We start from the raw sequence: 7,644 nt of genomic DNA on the forward strand, positions 1-7,644 counted from the left end.
ATCTGCTTTGCAGTTAAACTCATCAAACTTAAATTATGTTATTTGTATGTCTATGGGGATATATTCTGTGTAGGTCTTTAGAGCTAGTGTTTTAGCCGTTGGCTGTAATGTTAGCTAGTTCATGGCTATAGGAGTCTGGGTCAGTTGTAACAGCAACAGTCTGGGTTAGTTGTAACAATAATGCAGATGTTACAACTTACCACACTATTACTTTAACTTATATTAAACAAGTTGGGGCAACGACATCAGCAGAGAGAGGTTCACTGGTCGCTTTTGTATATGTGGTTAATGCCATTGGCAACACAATTACTTCACTGTTTGTGTTCCCACACATACATTATGCAGACCACTGTGTCAGAGATGGACCAGTAGGAAGTACTGGTAGTGGAAATAAATCAGGATGGGTGCAAGAAACAGATTTCCTCATCTTTCTGAAGCACTTTGCAAACCACACCAAGGTAAGCCATGATAAAAAGTAAAATGGAATTGCGATGCTGGTGAACAACTACATTTTTTCAGCTTCATTGTTATGTTTAACATTGGTGCAAGAGTTGTAGGTTATAATGCTCACTGAGCCAATGAGGCCAAACTCAAGGAAGACCAACCAAAATTAATGAAATATTCAGTTGCAGAAAATTCCATATTTTGTCTTTTTTGGGGGGGTTGGAATATGTTCAAAAGCTAGATTTCTGCATTCTGTCACACACACACAGAGCTACATAAATGGCTCTAAGTGCATTCATGTGTTGAATAAACAGAGATTACATGTTAATATTTTGTCAGTACCCTTATTTCATTGTGTTACATTTCACCCCAGGATATGTTACAACTAACCCAGACTATGGGGTTAATTGTAACATTTCACTCTTTGTGTTTGAGACCATACCATGCAATGGGTAATTGTGCTGCAGAGAAAATAGCTGCACTATTTAATAGCCGACACATGTAAATACTTTGCATTACATTTTGAATCCACTACCTTAAACGAGCTCCAATTTACAGACAGAAATGTCAAAAATGTTACAACTATCCCCGGTCTCCCCTACTGGGACCACTTATCCACGGAGCTTTACTTACTCAGGACCCAAACTGACGCATCATTAAATATTTCTCTTGCATAACCTTTGGCTATGTTCAGGGGCGAATCTAGATACGAAGCTTTAGAGGGCCTCAGCCCCCAGCCACAATGCCAGGGTTAGTGCTCTAAAATTAATATTAATGGAATATACTTCTTTCAAATGTAGTCAGCTCTTTCCACATTTGCAATTTCAGTAGAATGTCAACTTCAAAAACAGCTTAAATAGCTGATGACATATTGCAGTGTCTAAAAATAATTCATAATAAATAATCACAGATTTAAATATAATAAACAGCTTTAAGGTGGAAACTTTAGTCTCAATCATTTTGACCAGAGTTTTCCAAAGTAAAGAACAACTTGTGAGGAGAGCACAGCTTTTTTTCAATCTCTTAAACACATGGAGGTCAACCAAATCATTAGTATTTAGTATTTAGTATTTATTTATTTATTGTCATTGTCAAGAACAATGAAATTGCGTTTGGGGCTTCCATACAACCCAAAAAAAAGAAGAAAATAATAAATACCCCTTAAAACCCAAGTGTACATATTTAACCCAGTGTGACTCCAATGCAATAAGACAATCCTTAGCAATAATGTTCGTAGAAATTCAGACAAAGACCTGAGAAACATGACAAAATACAACAATGCAACCCATTCAATATTATTGTACTGTGAGATATGATATCAGATATGATAGTTATCTATTTAAGAAAGGGGGGGGGGCAGGAGGGGGAAGAGAATAAAGATATGATGCACCAATGCAGACCAGTTCATTGCTATTAAGAAGTTGGATATGGTTATTGTCCGTGAGAGGGGGGCAGAGAGTTCAGGAGCCTCACAGCCTGTGGATACAGGCTGTTGGCCAGTCTGGATGTTCTGGCCTGTATAGACCTGTACCTTCTCCCTGAGGGCAGCAGATGGAAAAGGTGGCGCGCAGGGTGATGTTGGTCCCGCAGGATACTGTGCACCCTCCTCAGACAGCGAGTGGGGAAGATATTACTGATCTCTGGCAGACTTGTTCCAATAATTCTGCCAGCTTCTTTCACCACCCGCTGGAGTGCTTGCTGATCGGCCTTGGTGCAGCTGGGGAACCACACTAGAAATCCATACGTCAGAACGCTGCTGATGGCACAGTTGTAGAAGTTCAACATCAGAGATCTGGGAATGTGTGCGCTCCGCAGTCTCCTCAGGTAGTAGAGGCGCTGTTGGGCCTTCCGTACAACTGAGGTGATATGGTTGCCCCAGGACAGGTCCTCGGTCACAGTTACCCCCAAGAATTTAAAACTGCTCACCCTCTCCACCGCCTCACTGCCAATGAAGAGAGGCAGATGGTTGTTATGACCCCTCTTCCGGAAATCTACAATGATCTCCTTGGTCTTTTTGGTGTTTAAGACCAAGTTATTGTCGTGGCACCATGACTCTAGTTGTTGCACCTCTGTCCTATAGTTTGTCTCATCATTGTTGGATATAAGTCCGAGCACTGTAGTGTCATCTGCAAACTTAACAATGAGATTGGACGCGCAGGAGGAAATACAGTCATGGGTGAAGAGAGTGTATAGCAGAGGGCTCAGAACACACCCCTGAGGGGCACCGGTGTTGACCACAAGGGTGGAAGAGGTGTTCTTACCCACTCTGACACTCTGTCTACGGTTAGTGAGGAAGTCCACAATCCAGTTGCACAGAGAGGAGTTAAGTCCCAGTTGGTGGAGTTTGGGACGGAGTTTGTATGGCCGGATGGTATTAAAAGCCGAGCTGTAGTCTACAAAGAGGAGCCGTGCATAGGTGTTCCTGTGTTCCAAGTGCTTCAGTAATGTGTGCAGCACTGTGGCGATCGCATCCTCGGTTGACCGGTTCTCCCTGTATGCAAACTGGTGCGAGTCCAGGGATGGTGGAAAAGCAGCTCTGATGTGTTTAATGACCAGTCTCTCCAGGCATTTGGCGGGAATGGGGGTGAGTGCCACAGGTCTGAAATCGTTCAGACATGTGACATTTGACTGTTTTGGGATGGGAACGATGGTTGCTGCTTTGAAACAGGATGGTACCAGTGAACAGGACAACGAGGTGTTATATATAGAGGTGAAGACGTCCGCCAGGTCCGCAGCACAGTCTTTTAGCACCCGGCCCAGCACTCCATCCGGCCCGGCCGCCTTCCTGGTGTTAATGCTCCGGAACACACGCCTCAGCTCATGAGTGCTCAGGACCGGAGCAGGGTCGGTTGAGGGGAGAGGGGACAGGACAATGGTACTTTAAGCACTTAAAGTACCATTATTCAATAAACAAAGTGGAAAATCTCACTGCCAAGAAGCAAAATGGTAAGAGAGTTTTTTTAAATTCATACAAACCCTCCCTTCATTCTGCAGATTCAGCACAGAGCATCATCATCTATCCTAAATCCAAGAGTGGGGGGCAGATTTGTAGTCTGTGACGCCAATGCAGTTTCAGCTATCTTGTTTAGGCCATGATTTGAATCCCATCAAACACTACTATTCATATTAGCTAGTACGTTCTTAAGAAAAACCACAGATATTTTTAAGTGTGCTGCTGGAAAGCACACAGTATCCATGAAATGCATGTCAACTTATTTGGTAAAACATTTCCGGCTAACCTCACCGTCTGCCCATTTACTCACCTGATTCTTCCTGCTCTTCTACAATCGCTCTGCCCTCTCTCTCCATCCTCCGCACGCCCTCGTTCCACTGATAATAGCACAAACACTGCATTCAACTACAAAAAGCACAATACTATAATCTGATGATCATTATTGTAATAGCAGTTGGGGATCCATTTTTGATATCAGTATAAAACAGCTTAGTTATGTAAAATTATCATTAACTGTGGCCAAAACAGAAGCTACAGCTGTACATGTCTCACCTGTTTCTTTCTCTCCCTCTGTGTCCTCCTCTCTCAGACCTTGTGCGGTCACCCAAAAGTTAAAAGTAACAGTGAAACAGAATTTACAAACTAATAAAAGGCACAAATTGATCCATACCAATTTCTAGCAGTATTCAAACTGAATACAGGCTGCTGCTGGATGTCGACAGGTAGCATCCTTTTAACTTACTGTCACCTGGAACTGGAGCTGTGCTGTTAATAAACACTGAAACCCAATTTAAACAGAATAGGAATAGAAATCTTTAACAAACTGAATCAATAAAGTAGCTCTTTTTCTGGCAACTGGCGATATGCCAGCCAACTATTACTATAGTTACTTTTAGGGGTGCTGTGATTAAATTTAAGGATGTTTTTTTTTAATGGGACCACTAAAAAGGGTCTGAGCTCACCTATGGCTGTGTTGCATTGGCTGCTTAAGAATGATATACAACAAGAGGTATCATAACAGATAGAAAAACTCCTGCAACAGATGAGTTGTACTTTTTCCCTCTGTATTACCTTCTTAAAGATGTAAAGAAGGAAAAGTGCCTGTACAATATTTAACATTAGGAGAAGTTAGAGAAAATATCTGACTCAGGCTGGTTACCACTTATATACTGGGGAGGCAGGTAAATGTAAACAAGTTGTAATAAAACCAAATCCGACATGATATCAGGACATTTATGTCCACTAGAGGGGGCTGTGTGCTGTATTTGTTTCAGCCCAAACACTGCCGGTGCAGTGGTTGAGTGTTTGTCCATACCTATTTGAGTAAAAAAAAAAGTTGAATATTTGAGCTTTATATTTTTTTTTCCAAGGGCTGTTTTAATGCACATCATTACAGATATTCGATTCAGGAAAAGAAGACATTTGAAATCGAAATAAGTGACTAAGTGTGAGTGGAGTAGGGTTAAAAAAACAGTGAATCAATTGCTTAGTGGATATAGTGGCCTTTTATTGGTATTACCATATATGCATTTCAGTAAAGCAATGTTTAAATCTTCTTAGCTACAATCACAAAAACTGGGAAAAAAACCAGGTTAAGCCACTTATACTAAATACAAAAGAAATAAATAATAACAATAATACACATTAAAATATTTTTACCTGAGAAATTAATTGACTTTGACGGCTATATGTCTGGTTTCCTTGAGATTGACATGTCACTGAAATATGTGAAATATGTCATTTTTCTTTTTCTGATGTCAAACAATAGTGTGTAAAACATCAGAGCACAAAGGAAATATTTTTAAACAGTGTGTTTTGTTACTTTACTGTCAACACAATATTACCATTTATCTTCTGGTACATATACAAGAATAAAGAATTATTCAGTACTAACTTGCACAAACCAAGAAACATAAGTTGCAGAAATTCTGACTTCTTTCAGTGGTTGTGTATTTATTATTTTTTTTAAAAAGCATTACCTTATGTTGTAGTATTTTATTCTATTCTATTCTGTTCTATTCTTACAAAACTACTGGATAATATCAAAATGAAAACTTCACTATTTACCCAAAGGTTACATGTGAAACAATGTTCCAGCGCTTCAGAGTATTATTTATCCATTTTGTTACAACACATGGTTTCTATGATTTCAGCAGTATCTAACACAGTAATAGGAAAATAGGAAACACTGAGCTGGCCCTGCACTTCCAGTAGATTTATTATTATCCAGGGTCATAAATATTGCTGTGGTGCAAAGCACGTGTGTCTGAGTCCACCATGGCATAAAAACAACAGTACTTGTTGTTGTATTATGATGAACGAATGTTTTAAATTTAAGCTAACTCAGTTTGTGTTTAGTCAATTAATTTGTATTTTTTATCCAAAGAAAGAACTTGCAAATATCGCTAAATGTTGCATAAGACTGTAAATGTCTTCTTTTGTGCTTAAATGCAAATTAAAGTGTAACACCATGCTTATGCTCTGTTTGACTCTTTGTAAAATTACAAAATGATTTGATTGAAAATAAATTACATATGAAGATGGTTAAGTTCAATCAAATTTACACTGTTTGTTTAAATGCAGGCTACCTGTACTATACAGTTGATTATAAAGTATTTTCATGATTAGGTGAGGTCAGTTCCATGATTTTTCCATGACAGTTTAAGCAGACAAAAGATCTGGAGTTTATATTATTTCACTGGAATGTAGTCATGAGGTCTAAAGAGATGTTAATGCCAGTGAAAGAGGGTGTGATTAGACCCAAAAATCAAAATAAACCCATCTGAGACAGGAAAAACTTGATTAGAAACGGCCGAATCAACAATCTGATTTATTCATAAGAAGAATGAATGCTCCAACCAGCTCAGCAACACTGAAAGGTCCAAAAGACCAAAGAAGAACACTAAAGTGGATGATAACAGTAAATATACCCTGTAAATATACAGGGTTTAAAACAAGGTGCAAACATGAGGTTAAACTGAAGAACAAGAAGGTCAGATTAGATTTGCCAGAAAACATCTAAAAGACCTCGCACAGGTTTTGAAAAGCCATCTTTGAAAAGTTGAAACCAAGATTAACTTGTAACTTAAGAAACATGGGAAGAGAAAGTCAAGAGAAGAAGAGAAACAGCTTGTGATCCATTTCACTACCACATTATCTGTGAAACATGGTGGAGACAATGGGCCTCATGTACTAATACATAAACAAGTCCACACGAAAAATTACTGTTAGATTTGTGAAACGTTGCGTGCCAGACTATTCTGATGTCACCAATGCGCATATGCTAGTAAATCAAAAGCATTTGGAACCAACATGCACATTTCCCCATTTCTCTATGTACAAAACTATGTTTACCTCCAAGTGAAGCAGAGCACGTGGTGACGATGTTTTAAGAGAGAAGCCTGCAGCTCTAAGACAAGAATTTAGGAGAAAGTTTGACTGTAGAAAATGGAATAAGTGTCTGAGGTCCAAGGAGGAAGTGTTTCCACATAAGTGATGGTCATCCAAAAATGAAAAATGACTAAATGAAAAAAAAAAAACTTAGGCTGATACTTGCTGTGTCAAACACTAACAGACAACAAGAAAAATGACATGGAGAATTGTCCATGGCATTCACTTGAACATCTTTACAGACAGACTGAAAACACTAGAATTCACGCCATCTAATCTATCACACAATATAATTCAATTCAATTCAATTGTATTTATATAGCGCCAAATCACAACAAAAGTCGCCTCAAGGCGCTTCATAGATAATACACTCTGCTACCCAACTCTCAGTCAGTGATATTCTGAAAAGCAAATGAACAGCTCATCACTTCAACTTTGGAGAAAAACTAAATATTTTTACCCTGCGCAAAAATCAAATGCAAAATTACCGTCACATTTGTGAAACGTGCATGCCAGCCTTTTTTGTTGTCACCACGGTGCATATATTAGTCAATCAAAAGCATTCGGAACTAACATTCATATTTCCTCTGCCCCATTTATCTCTGTATGAAACTATGTTTACCTCCAAGTGAAGCAGACCACATGGTGACGATGTTTTAAGAGAGAGTCACAATACAACACAAAATGCAAAAATGCAGAGAGGAAAGACTATCTTCTGCAATCTGGTCACATGAGGACACACACAGTGGGATGTTTGTTATTAGCATAGTACATGTAACATTACAATCAGGCTTGTCCATGACAGCCACTTTGTACATCTTTACAGACAGACTGAAAGCACTAGAATTCAACTCATC

Source organism: Rhamphochromis sp. 'chilingali', assembly GCF_963969265.1.
Source record: "Rhamphochromis sp. 'chilingali' genome assembly, chromosome: 21".
Lineage (NCBI taxonomy): Eukaryota > Metazoa > Chordata > Actinopteri > Cichliformes > Cichlidae > Rhamphochromis > Rhamphochromis sp. 'chilingali'.